We start from the raw sequence: 13,927 nt of genomic DNA, 5'->3' as shown, positions 1-13,927 counted from the left end.
GACATCCCATGACACAGCCACATCTCTGGACATCTGAGAGACCTGCATTGGCTCCCCGTCAACAAAAGAATCACCTTCCGTCTCCTCACCCACGCACACAAAGCCCTACACGATCAAGGCCCGAGCTACCTCAACAACCGCATCAACTTCTACGCTCCCAAACGACATCTCCGATCAGCCAGCCACGCCCTCGCCGCCGTCCCCCGCATCCGAAGAACGACAACAGGAGGAAGGTCCTTCTCCTACCTGGCCGCCAAGACCTGGAACTCCCTCCCGACCGACCTGCGCCTGACCCAAGACCACCTCTCCTTCAGGAAGAAGCTCAAGACCTGGCTATTCGAGCAGTAGCAGCACACCCCCCCCCCCCCCAAGCGCCTTGAGACCCTCCGGGTAAGTAGTGCGCTCTATAAATGTCTGTGATTGATTGATTGATTGAGCTATAAGAACCCCAGCTTGGTGCATAAAGTGACGAGCCCAGAATCAAGCAGTGCTGAGTCAAGAAGAGACATGAAGGGGGAGGAGTGCAGCGCAGCAGTACTCAAAAGCTGTCACAGAAATACATGGAATAGGCCTGCCTGCCTCTGTCACCCTATCAATACACACCCACGTGCAATTAACATGGTGTAAACGGTCCGCATTAAAGGTAATGTGTGGGGGGGGGGAGTGGATGGATGGGGGATCCAGGCGCTAACCTCTCAAATATAATAAAAAGTAGGTACCCAACGTGGCAAACACATTTATTATTATCTGCATACGGCGCTAACCAATGCACTATCGTATCATACGGAGTGCTCATAAACTCTCGATTTTATTCCGCACGTTTCTACCCTATCTGCCTCAGTTCCCGTACACGGGGCTAAATTAACTGAAAATATTAACAACAAAATTCTGGATATGTCGTGTTATTTAAAGAGCCCAATATGTATATTTAACTTGCTCAGACGCCCTCCCCAGGCTGGTTCAGCACTCGCACCGGCCGCCTGCATAACCCCGTTCCCTACATGCACGTACCCCCGTCCCTGCCTGCACAGCCCCCCACTCCCTGCGCGCACAGCTGTCTTCCTGAACACGCTGTCAGTTTTCCATGGCACCAGTCAGGCAAATTCCTTACAAGTCACTTCCACGGGAACCTGCCACATTCTTCTGCTTAAACACCACTTTCTTCAGCTCAACACCACTTAACAGAAGACGTAATAGGGAGAGAGGAAGCTGAATGAGTCAACATGTGTGCTTTCAGTTCATGAGAAAAGGGACAATCTTTTCATTGTTGTGATACACATTTTACAAAGTCTTGAGGGATTCCTCCGGAACTTTACACAGATTCCTTCAGACGTACCTAAAAGGATTTCCCCAACACTTGCCAAATCTTTACTGAAATAAACAGAAGGCCCAAACAATGTTGGAGAATCTTTCTTTTCTTTTTAAACTGGACTTCATGGCAGCTCGACTTCTCAATTACAAATGCATGTCCATTCAGGCTCGCTACTCAGTTGGTGCAGCACACATCTATGGGGTGTTTTTAACTTTTCTATCTGCAATATGAACATCCTTCCGTTCCTAAGCAGTCAGATGTGTGAACACGACTGGGCTCCGATCAGAACTCTGTCCAATCACAACTATCCGTTGAAAGCTTCAGAATTCAATGTGTGTATATTATGAAGGAACAAAACACTGCAGGAAGCTGGCCCTCTTCCTGTCTGCCCCATGCGAAAATAACGAACAGCCTGCAGTGATTATCAAACCTTTGATCCCGAGTGTTACAGTGTAAGGAAGTAGTAAGGTGGGCAGCAGGGCACATGCCACGAGAACACCACAACTGAATGCAAGACATTTATTGTCGATGCCACTCAAGATGGCTGGCGCTATAAAGTAGCTGCATTTCTGCATCGCTTTGTATCCCAGACAATGAAGCAAAGCTCGTTAGCAGACAGGCAGCATGCTGCACAGTAGGTTGTGATCGTCTGAAAGATGTGGCCGTTGTTGTGTTTGAGTGTCAGGCGTGATGACTGCAGGGATGCTCCTAAAACGTAAGTCGCTGGGCTGAAGCAGCTAGTGGAGCATAGAAGGCTGAGTGGGTATGATGGAGTCGCTTTATATTATTGTTGCGTCTGGTTGAAGGGTATAATTTGGCTGTGCACTCTATGGGGCACATTTTTTCAATAACAGTTTTACCTTTTACTGTGCTTTAATGTCTCAGCAACACAACTGAGAACACTCCACGACAGACCTTACTATTATTTAGAACAGCATCAACTGCTGTTTCAACTGTAGTGATTGTGGGTGGAGTAAGAGCAAGGGGAAACTAGATGTTGCGGCCGGCCAGCAGTGAATAATTAGGGGAGAGAGAGGGGAGGTGCTGGGGAACAGATGGCCGTGAAGCAGGGGGCGGGGCAGCGGAACCGTTTGAAGTCATGGCCTGCGGCCGTGAATAAGTGACTGCGGGGGGCGGGGCAGCGGAAGCCTTTGATGTGGCAAATGCTGCTGGCAGGGGGAAGCCTGTGGGGAAATGCAAGCTCGTGCACGAAGGAGCTTGTGGTCACGTGATTTCACGTGAACTTTTGAAAATCCGCATCGTAAAAAGTCCGCTTTTGGATGGACAGCAATAGGTTTGAGTAAACTCGACCTAAAAAGGGGGGGGGGGAGTTGGCAGAGCCTCACAGGAGCAACACCCGGGGAGGAATACACAGACTGGTGCTCGCCTGTGTCCTCATCATCAGCATCTGCCAACTTACAACATAATGGGGATAAAAACTGTGCAGACAAAAACCATACATGTGCTCTGTGAAAGAAACCCAATGTGGAGGGCCAAACTCTGGCAACGAGATCTGGTCCCACCACCGTTTAAAAAGAGCCAAGCTACACTAGCTAAACTAATTTTATTCCATGCTGTGTGCCAACTCTCCTAAAAACCAACATGTTTCATTGCCTAGTCATAATTACCAGCCATTTCATCAGGGTTTTGGGTCTGCACTATCTCTGCACGTCTTGATTCTCCATTTATTGTACCTGTGGTTGTACACATATAAAATCACACACATTCGTTAACTCAATGTAGCTTGGTTAGAGCCCCCCCATATCAGTTAAAAAGGCTGCTCGGTATGTCATTCAGTATTTACCAGGTGGCTGCTGTACTTTTGCCTACCAATGCCCCCGTAGAAGAATCTGGGTTGTCAGGGACCTGACGTTTCGTTACAGGTTCCCAAGACTGCCCTCGGTCAGTTCTGTGGTGGAAGAAAAAACATATACTCACTATTAACAGGGATCTTGGCATGCTATGCCCCTCGTATCGTCTCCTGTCTTTCAACTTAATGTGGTCATGCTTTCTCACATTCTCACTTTCCACTATCTCAAGCACCTCTACACCTGTGTTTCTTTCATGAGAGATGTCTTGCTTCCGAATGACTATGGCTGGTATAGATATGCAGCCTACTCTCATAATTAACTTTGCTGTTTAAAAAGGGGAAAAGGGGCTGACTTCTTACAACCTCTCATACATCTCTATCTCGGGTGTTAATGCACTCATGCTTCTTTCGTGCCGGGTACGCTGCTGCCAAGCATTAAAGGTATGCGTCTATGTTGCCACTTCGCATAGTGAAAATGAAAAGCTCATCTCATGTCTTTACCCGCGGTTTTCTAAGAACTCATCCGTTCAACCATACCAGTGTCCGTGCAAGGTGGATGGCCTCCGCTCAGCCCCCGTTGCGGTTTCCGAATATGCTCCTTTCATAAAGAACGCCGACCTGCGTCCTCGTGGATCTGGCGTTCGCGGGTCCGCCCCCTTCTTGTGGGTGTAGTATGCAAAGATAGGGCTTGAAAGAGCCGAATTACCGGCGGCCATCTTAGAAGGGAGCACTCATTCGTGAATATAGCTAGTGTCTCGACCACTGTTGTTATTGAAACGCTCGCACATGGAGCATATCATAAAATATTTTTACAATATTTAAAGATTTCCGGGCATTGCGGAATAAAGCCTAGTTTCACAATCATTTAAGCTCCTTACCCATTATCTTGTTTACAACCCATTTACAACCCAAATGTCACTTAAAAAGTGTTTTGAAGAAGCCTTTTTGGCAGAGCCAGGTGTTTTGGAGGGTGCGCGACAGGCCGGGGATCGGTTCATGGCTCTCAACAAGGATACTATCCGTGAGGCAGAAGCAGATGGTATGGGGAACCAGCAGAGCTTCTACCCCACCCATCCTCGGGGAGGCTGTTCCGCTTCCCCCATAGCAGTCACAGAGGAGCACAGTGAGCAATTCAAGATGCCAGTTATAATGGTGAGAATTGTCCTTATTTCAGAGGTGAGATGGGGTGGGAAGAGTGAGATTGTTCCCAGACAAATTGAGGCAGATTACCCAGGACCCATGGGTCCTAGAGACCATCCTAGGCTTCAAACTAGAATTGTTTACAACACAACAGTCCAATTAGGTCACCCAAAACAAATGTCTTTTTCCCACAAAGAGCAATCTTTTATAGACTCACAAATTCAGGGGCAGTATGTTTTTCCGTAGCTCAACACATTTCCAAGGGGGCTGGCGTCCTTTCAGTTTTAAATCTGAAAGAGGTCAATGTCTGGATATTATACAGACATTTCAAAATGGAGGGCATTCATTTGCCAAGAGATATCCTTTTGGAGGGCGATCAGATGGTCCGGCTGGACCTGAAGGATACCTATCTTTCAATTCCCATCTGCCAGCCTCGCAGGAGATATCTACAATTTCTGTGGTTGTGTCATCAGCCTCCTAGCCCTTCACCAACCTGATGAGACTGGTGGTAGAGTCACTGAAAGCTTGAGGAGTCTATCTGATTGTATTTCTAGACAACCTTCTCTTGATGGCACCAGATCTTCAGATGCTCAGGACTCATCTTCCATAGATCATTCAACTTTTGCTGAGTTTGGGTTTCATATTCAGCTTGTAGAAGTCAGTGTTTTCACCTGGATAACAGATAGAATTATTAGGATCCCTGATAAATTCGATCCAGACCTAATTGATCCTTCTCTCCCAGAAGATTTGTAACTTCAAGAGAGAATTGAAGTCTGCAGTGTGCAGCAAGACTGTAACATTGAGGTTGATTGCCAGGATTGTGGGTCTGCAAGCCTCCTCGATCCAGGCCATTTTTCTAGGCCCCCTCCTCTACAGAGCCCCTCTGAAATAAAAAAAATTACATTTAAGGAAGGGTCTCCCCTATTCAGAACAGGTTCCCCTTTCAGATGAAGCCAGTACAAAGATTACATGGTGGTTGGAGCATATGGAATCCTGGAATAGCAAGGCTATTTTTTGGCACCTCCCCTGAAAAAGTGATTTAATCAGATGCCAGCCGTTGGGGCTGGGGAGCGAAATGCGGATCCCTCTCAACAGGTTGCTGTTGGTAAGAAGCGGAGCTCAGTCTCCATATAAATTGCCTGAAACTCTTGGCAGGGTCCTTTGCCATCAGCAGTCTCTCTCACTCAAAGATATATTGTTGCATTTGCTGAGGATGGACAACATCTCTTCCATTCGATACGTCAACAAGCTGATGGGGACGAAATCTCATCCACTAGCAGGGATCGCCAAGGATTTCTGTCATTTCTGCGTCAATCATTGAATTCCGATCACAGCGGAATATATCCCGGGTAAGAGAAACATGATAGTTGAGGAGAATTCCTGTCACCTAAGGGATTTCAGTGACTAGAAGCTGCACCCCACTATGTTCAAGGGTCCTCACAACCTTTCGGGTCCGTGCAGAGTAGACTTATTTGCATCTCGGATCAATCATCAGCTATCAAAGTTCTTCAGTTGGCACCCAGATCCAGAGGCCCACACTTCGGAGGCTTTTCTCCTTGACTGGTCTCAGTTTCTGGGATATGCGTTTCCCCTTACCTCGTGATTCCCAGAGTTCTGCTGCAAGTCAGACGTCAGAGGTCAGATATCATTCTTGTGACTCTGTTCTGGAAGGCTCAATATTGGTTTCAGGTAGCCCTAGCACTAGCAAGCAATTCTCCAGTTCAACCCCCGTCCGAATCTGTTATTGGACCCAGAGGGTCATCCTCATCCTTTAGTCTTGTCCGGTCAACTCAAGCTGATGGCTTGGATGGTTTCAGGGAAAAATGGTTTACCCCAGGCAACATTCAACAAGCTGCTGTTTTCATCACGCAGGCATGGGCAGACAGCACTCACAAATGTTATGCCTCAGCCTGGAGAAGATGGTATGCTTGGTGCAATGAGCAGGGTGTTGATCCCTTTGGGGGCAGAGTGTTGCATGATAATAAATTTACTATTTGACCTAGCATGTTCTGGTTTGGCATACAGACTGTTAATACCTTCAGCTCTACTATTTCTGCAGGACATCTACCTTTCAAGGTAAACCGGTGAGTGTCACCCCTAGGACTGCAAGCTAATGAGGGGCGTTCATATGTCCAACCCTCCGGTGCCTAATACTCACCTCTATAGGATGAGAACTTTGCTCTCAGGGTTCTGGATCGATGACTGTCATTCAGATATTTGTCACGCAAGCAGCTTTCGGCTAAGCTCACTATGCTATTATGTCTAATTTTGTGTAAAAGGCTACTTGCTGTTCGAGCACCAGCTTTGGCAGGCAGGGTTTGTCCCCTAGAGGGAGCTGTGTTCAATATCACTTGTCGTACAAAAAACAAATTCCAGGTTGTTATCCTACCAGGCCTTTCTGGGTAATTCTCAATTGTGTGTTGGTCAATGTTTGAAATAATCTGATGCTCCTACTAGTGACGTGAGACAGGAGTCTGGTGGTTAACTACTCATTGCTTTGCAAAAGCATGATAGACCGGTGACCTCGGCTACCTCAGTCAGGTGGAAGAGATGGATGCTGGCAGAAGCAGGAATTGACATCTCCGCTTTTGGAGCACATTATGTTATGGGGGCCATGGCATCAAAATCATATGCTTTAGGTTCCCGCATAGAGGACATTATGAGGGCCACGGATTGGTCTACATTTTGAATGTTTTACTATAAACCTTTTGTAGATGTTGTGTATGTAGTCGCAATGCAGCTTTGAATAAGGGTAATCAGAGCCTCCGGTCCTGAAATAGAATGAACATTTTTCTAGCTTAAGTGTGAAGAAGTTTCAGTTCTATTAAGGACATGGGGGCAACGATTATCCCACCCAAAATATGCAGTTAATGTATTCATGTACATTTTTTTGCTTTGCATAACAAAGTTTTATGTAAAAGTGTGGTGATTTCTACTCCCAACCTGTTATATTTGACATATTTTGTATTGCCGATATCCACAAACAGGCTTTGCAGTTTGCTATTTTGCATTTCAGGAAATGAACAGAAGAATGGGTGAGACAGTGAATCTGACTTTGATCGCTGTTCACACATGAGAGCGGGTTGGGTATGGCTTGCTGCCTTCTACAATCCAGGAGGTTCAGTTCGGAATTCTGCATCAGGCCCGGTTTCGGTTGTTCCGGGTCCTTGTTGGAATGTCTAGAAGATGTCGGATCCATGTTTGGATTGATTTTGACTTTTGGTGACTATTATTATGTTTCAAGTTGTAGAATTATGTACTTACGCTGTTATCCTACAAAAAAAGAGGATACAAAATGTGTCATGTGCTTATCTAGGTTCCTGATCGATACTGTGACCTTATGCCCCTATTCGGCTATAAATCCATTTATTCCCTATATTGGCATAACCGTTCAAGTGCGATTTTCTGTAAAGTCATCTCTGGCCTCACACGAGCAGAGCCACAGAGCCACATTCCAGCATGACTCTCTGCTACTTCCTTTGCGACCAATTAGTGCAATGACAGAGCAGCAGTCACTATCTGATATTCCTAGATAACACTCCGAGTTCTTCAACAAGATAAAAACTTAGCAAACCTGGAAATCCCCGCTTGCTATGTTTTGATTAGTAATGGAACTCTAATGAGCAACTGATAGCTGCCACTTCCTAGTGACATCTTTAATTGACGTCTTATGTCCAGCAAACTTGCGTCAAACCCGGCACCTGTCAGGTATAAATATTACCAACGTTGCCTTAAGCAATACGAAGCTGTGAGCTGTGAGAGCGAAGCTAACTGCTGTTGAGCGTTGTCTGTCGCTGCAGCCTGCTATCCTGTGGTGGTGAAGCTACTGATTACCATTATCGCCGCTACAGCGCGACCTATGGTGCAGTACGCTTGAGGAGCCGTGCAGCCGTCCTCTGCGAAGACATCCAGCCCAGCTGCCCGCGGACGCTGTCACCCCTCCTTCCTCCAGACGCGCTGAGAGAAGCCGCTGCCTTTCTCGTGCAGAGAAATCCAGTCCCGGCGCTTCCGGTTTACCCTCGCAGGTGACTGGGATATCGAGAGAGACCCCTGAAGGAGATACCAATCCTCCATCATTCTATTCAGAGGTATGGTGTTGACTAAACCCTTAGACGAGAATTTTTGAAACAAACCTTGGCAAAACCAACTTAACTTAAGCTACTTACTTACTCCCCCTTCTCACGTGTTAGGCTTAGGTCAGGCACACTGGGGTAGGCGTAGTTAGAAGCACCAGTTGAGTATGTTAGCCTAATGTATATATGACTGTATATATGTTTTATTACTTTTAAACCATTGTATGGCTAAGAAACCATATCAATGCTTTTACAGTTCTATTTCGCTATTCTTATCTTACTGTACGTACTTTTTATAATAACAGTTATTGCAATTGTGGCAATACATTTCTCTTGTATGAGAAGAAAGACTGTTCAATAAATGTTAACCCTTTATTGATACACGCCCGTCTCTCTATTCTCTACATACTGTGAAAGTAAACTGCACTAGACTGACTGAGTGAAATCTGTGTCTATTGTTTCACACGACCCTAGAGATCGACTCTTGATCTGAGGAGCAAAGTTGTCATGTTGCACGGTTGTTGGAAAGCTGAATCCCTTCTTGTCTGTGCCAAGGAAGCTGATCACTTCCTATGCAGAGAAGAAAGTTTCCAGTGACCTCTGAGCTAGTTGGTAACACAACCCAATTAAGTTTAGCATAGTCAGTGGAGGCCTGGAATATAAGCAGTTCCACGTCGATACTACTGTTTATGTTATTCCAATGCGCAGGGCCTAGTGGGAAACTAGGAACTACACTACATGGCGCCCTAACGTTTGGTAAGGCGATAAACTAACGTAAGACTTGTAGAGTAACTCAGTCGTGCATATTTCACACCCCTTTCTCCCTTAAATACTCCAATAGACGTCTGGAGTGGGTGAAAGGTTAAAATCCGCCCGACCTTAGTAGGAAGAGATTCCTATGTAAAGCTCTGGTTTATTCAACGTTGAAGGATACAGTGTTCCAAAATATTGTGCATCTAATCTTTGTCTCCTTGGAGACCTACTCTGCAAAAACTGCATTTATACAATGTCAGTAGAAAACAACGGCACCACTGGGGCCGCAGTAGATGCGACTCAGCAAGGTCCCGAATACACAGACCCGGGTGCTATTATCATCCCGGTCCAGTTAAGAAGATCTATAACTTTAAAACTTATAGAACACGGACTGCCACCTCAAGGTGGTACAGTAATTTTCGTGATAGAGGCTCACGAGTATCGGCAGACAGAGGTATTCTATTCATGGATAAACTTTCCAGCGGTAAACGCTATAACACAAGAGTTTCACTATTACAAAATAGAGGAACCTCCGGAAGAGTACGCTCCTTTCGAGGAGGTTGAAATTCCACTTAAATTTCAAGAGCACCTGCTCTGGTTTAATGGCGCCCTAAAACACAATGATCACATAACCAGGCTCGGTCCACTAGGTAGACCAGGAGCCACGTGGCCGGTTCTAGCCAGCTACACACCACATCCTGACATTATAAGAATGTCTAGAGAAGAGCTGTTAGCACAGCTAAACACATTAATAAAAATACATAGGCAATTAGTCCAATATGTAATACGGACTGCTACAGTCCAGCCAGCTGTTAATACACCACAGCTGACCCCTCATCAGGGGAACACAAATAAAATTACACCACAGAACATACAGTCATGTCTTGGTAAAACACCCGTAAAACGGGAACAAATTCCTTTCTGGTTAGCCCAGAAAATCACTCAAATAGAGGCAGTATTTCCTGATACTACCCCTATTGAGAAACACAGAATCTTGACCATCTGCCTTCCCATGGGAATCGCACCACACGTGGAGGACTGTGACACTTGGGGTACAGTCTTTGCTTCCATTTACACAAAAACACACGGTGTTCCGTCTATGGCGGTAATACCAGACGTGCTAAAACAGATTCAAAATGAATTCGGTCCAGAACCAGCTTTAAATCTAGGTATGAAATTACTGAAAGACTTCAAGCAGGTCACGGCTATATTATTAGCCAATGTAAAGGGAGAAGCAGCATCTGTGGCGATTCGCCAGAAGTTGAGGGAAACAGATATAAAAGATCCTGTTGAGCTTGCAAAAATCATAGAAAAATGCTATGAAGAATTAGGTAGAGACAGCTTGGGTGGGAAACCAGTTAAGCCCCAACTGCTCGAAAATCCTGAAAAATTATTTATTAAAAATAATTCAAATACTCCTAAAAAGAGCTGGGATGGAAATAAACAATCCAGTCCCAAGGAAAAAGTTTTCCAGTCCAGAGGAAGGTCTCCTCGACGGAGGGAGAGAACTCCGACTCGAGAACGCCAGTCTCCCCAACGGGAGCCCTCTGAGAAAAGATATAACCTTAGAAATAGGGATAATATAAAAAAACCTGATAGATATCAAAGTATTGATACACGTCCCTCTCGATCTCTTCCACAGAATTCGGAAAGAAGAGGACGGTCAGACCCAGGAGAGCACACCAAGTCCAAAGACAAGGAACCTGCTCAAAATAAGAAATCTCAATTTCAGAAAAAGAAGGTAGCCAGTATTAGAGTAATCAACCATGCCGAGAATACTGAGGACACAGTTGAAAAACGGGGAGTGGGCATTGACAATGTTGGACAGTGCAGCAGAGATCAGTATAGCGCGCAAGATCTTGATGAGTCATCTGGAGACAGTGGACACGAATGAATACATTCAGGTTGAAACTGCCGACGCCAGACTTAGCGAGCCCCATAAAATATACGAAATAACATTACGTATAGAGGGTGATAAGACTAGGAAAATTAAGGGTCTATTTTGGGATAAGCTCTCAAAAGGCTATGATATTCTGTTAGCTGAAAAAGATTGGCCCCCGGAGTTTGTCAGGGAGTGCCCTCGTGGCGAAGAAGTGATTATGCCTGCCTTCTCGAATCACATACCGATTCACAAAAAATACACATATGCAAGGAAATGGGCTGTAGCCCAGGCACCTGCATTGTATAAAAATCATGTAGGATGGGATGAGGATTCTACACCTCACAAAATCCAACTAAAAAGTGAACCAACTGCCCAACGGCAGTATCCCATAAAACAAGAAGCTAAAAAACAGGTCAGGGAGATCTTAGATCAACTTGAGTACCAGGGGGTGATTGAAACATGCACCTCTCAAATGAACAATCCTTTGTTTCCTGTCTCCAAGCCAGACAATTCATATCGTCTAGTTTTGGACTACAGACATCTTAATACATGTTGCAAAACTTTTGCAGTACAAAACTCGCATAGTGCAGCCCTAATGAATAACATAGTTAGGAAAAAATATAAAACGACATTAGACATTTCTAATGGCTTCTTTTGTCAAAACATTGCACCAGAAAGCAGATATTTGACCGCTTTCTCCGCATTTGGGTCACAGAACAAAATTCTGTCGACTCCCACAGGGGTTCAAGAACAGCCCAGGACTATTCTCAGCCAGGGTAACAGAGTTACTACAAATCTATGATGATGAAGCATTGTCTTACGTAGATGATATTTATCTCACAGACGACGACTTGGATACTCACTTGAAAAGAGTGAACACCATTATACTTGGGTTCGCAGCAGAGGGTTACAAATTCAACTTTAAAAAGTCCCGAATTGCCCATCTGACAGTACTATTTTTAGGGTACGAATTATCAAGTGAAGGGAAAAGCCTAGCGGACAACTTCTTAGAGAAGTGCGCTGTACTCCAAGCTCCAAAAACGCTGAAGAATTTACAATCGATACTAGGTTTTCTGAATTTCAGAAGAACTTACATACTAAATTACGCAGAGAGGGTTAAACCTCTCTACGAACTAATTAAACCTGATTTAAAACAAATCAATTGGACTCAAAAACACACAGAAATTTTGAGATCACTGCAAACAGACATGTTAGCAAAAACTAAATTAGATACACGTGACAACACGATCGATCTTGTAATCCGAGTCATCCCAGGAAGATGCGGATTCACGTACCTAACCTCTAATGAGGGAGAAAAGGTACCAATTTCAATTAAATCTCACTTGTACACACAAGCAGAAAAAACATTCAGTCGCACAGAAAAAACTGTGAACGCAGTGCAAATCGCATTAGCAAATGAACGAGAACTAGCACAAGGCAAACGGATTAATATCCTTACAGCGGAATCCGCCTTCGAGGCGCTATTCAGCCCAGTAAACCTGCCTACAGTGTCACTGGACCCGAAATGGATACAGTGCATAGATTCTCTTGGAGCGGAAGACGTGAAATACTATTTCGCCCCGCAATACACAGAACTGAATGATTTAGAATATGAAGAAGAATATCCTCTGCCAATCGAAATTCTGCCTCTCCCACAATACGCCTGTATAATCTATACAGATAGCTTTGTACAGCATTTTAATGTAGAGAGCAAATCCTACAATGCAGCATGTGCGATCATTAAAGGTCGTTGGCTATGCGGTAAATTCAGACCGAAAGTAACAAAAACTGAATCTGTAAGAAACTGTTCGGTTCAGAGAACTGAAATCAGATCTTTAAAGATGGCGCTCGAAAATGCAGAACGTGAATTCCCGACACTTATAGTGTGCGATTCTCATTTTTGCGTCAACTCTTACAACAATAAACTGCAGAGTTGGATCGAAAACGACTACAAAGATGACACAGGTGCCACAATAAAGCATAAATTGCTCTGGAACGAGGTAGCTCTTTTATACAAAGAACTACAAAAGACTCACGTGATTCACGCACAGAGTCTTCAGCGTGATGGCGTTCACGTTGCAGGGAATTCATTGGCTAATACAGCCACCGCGGAAGCAACTAACCCGGCTTCCGTAGCCACAAAAAAGCGTACAGATAAGTACATAGACGGGGAAACCATGCTGGCAGTAAAAACGACCGTAAAAGGCGACTGTGCAGCACTACCCGTAAACTATCCACTCAATTATGCATACATAATCGATGCAAACTCCGTTCCTTTTGCTCGAATCCCTGGAGTGGGGGACAGAGTAATTCCAAACATGAACAGGAGAATATTTTTAATAGCAGACGCACACATGGGTTTGGGTCTACGGCACAGAGAGATCAAGGAATCACTGACTGAATTACAATCAGTATTCTGGTGGCCGGGAATGAGTGTAGAACACCAAATATATGCAAACAACTGTGAAAACTGCAATAGGGATCGCAGTAACGAACCTTGCTACCGGCTACCAGTCAGAAAGAGCGTAACGCTGCCTACACCCCATCCTGCGTCCTATTAATAGTTAAGACGAAATACACTTAAAAAAATGAGGCCTCCAGCGCTCGGCTGACGCTAGAACGGTTATAAAAGATTTGCGAGTCTTTATCGGCACATACGCAATTACCACGTTCCATTCTGACCAGGGTCCTGCTTTTAGCTCTCGAGCTTATGGGGAGGCCATGGCCAGCATGGGAATTGGGTTGCGGTATTCTTGTCCGTCGCACAAGTGTGATAGAAAGAAAAAACCGGGACATAAAGCAATCTATAACAGCGAAGGTATTAGGTTCAGGCGCTGGGTGGGTCAAACATTTAATAAGTGTCCAGACTAGTCTTAACAACATGCCAAGAAATTCTCTAAAAGGTTTCAGCCCATACGAACTATTGTTCGGAATAAGAATGGACGTTCAGGACCTCG

The sequence above is a fragment of the Lissotriton vulgaris genome, chromosome 2_1 (assembly GCF_964263255.1).
Source record: "Lissotriton vulgaris chromosome 2_1, aLisVul1.2, whole genome shotgun sequence".
NCBI classification, from domain to species: domain Eukaryota; kingdom Metazoa; phylum Chordata; class Amphibia; order Caudata; family Salamandridae; genus Lissotriton; species Lissotriton vulgaris.
Note: the sequence above shows the minus strand (reverse complement) of the source record.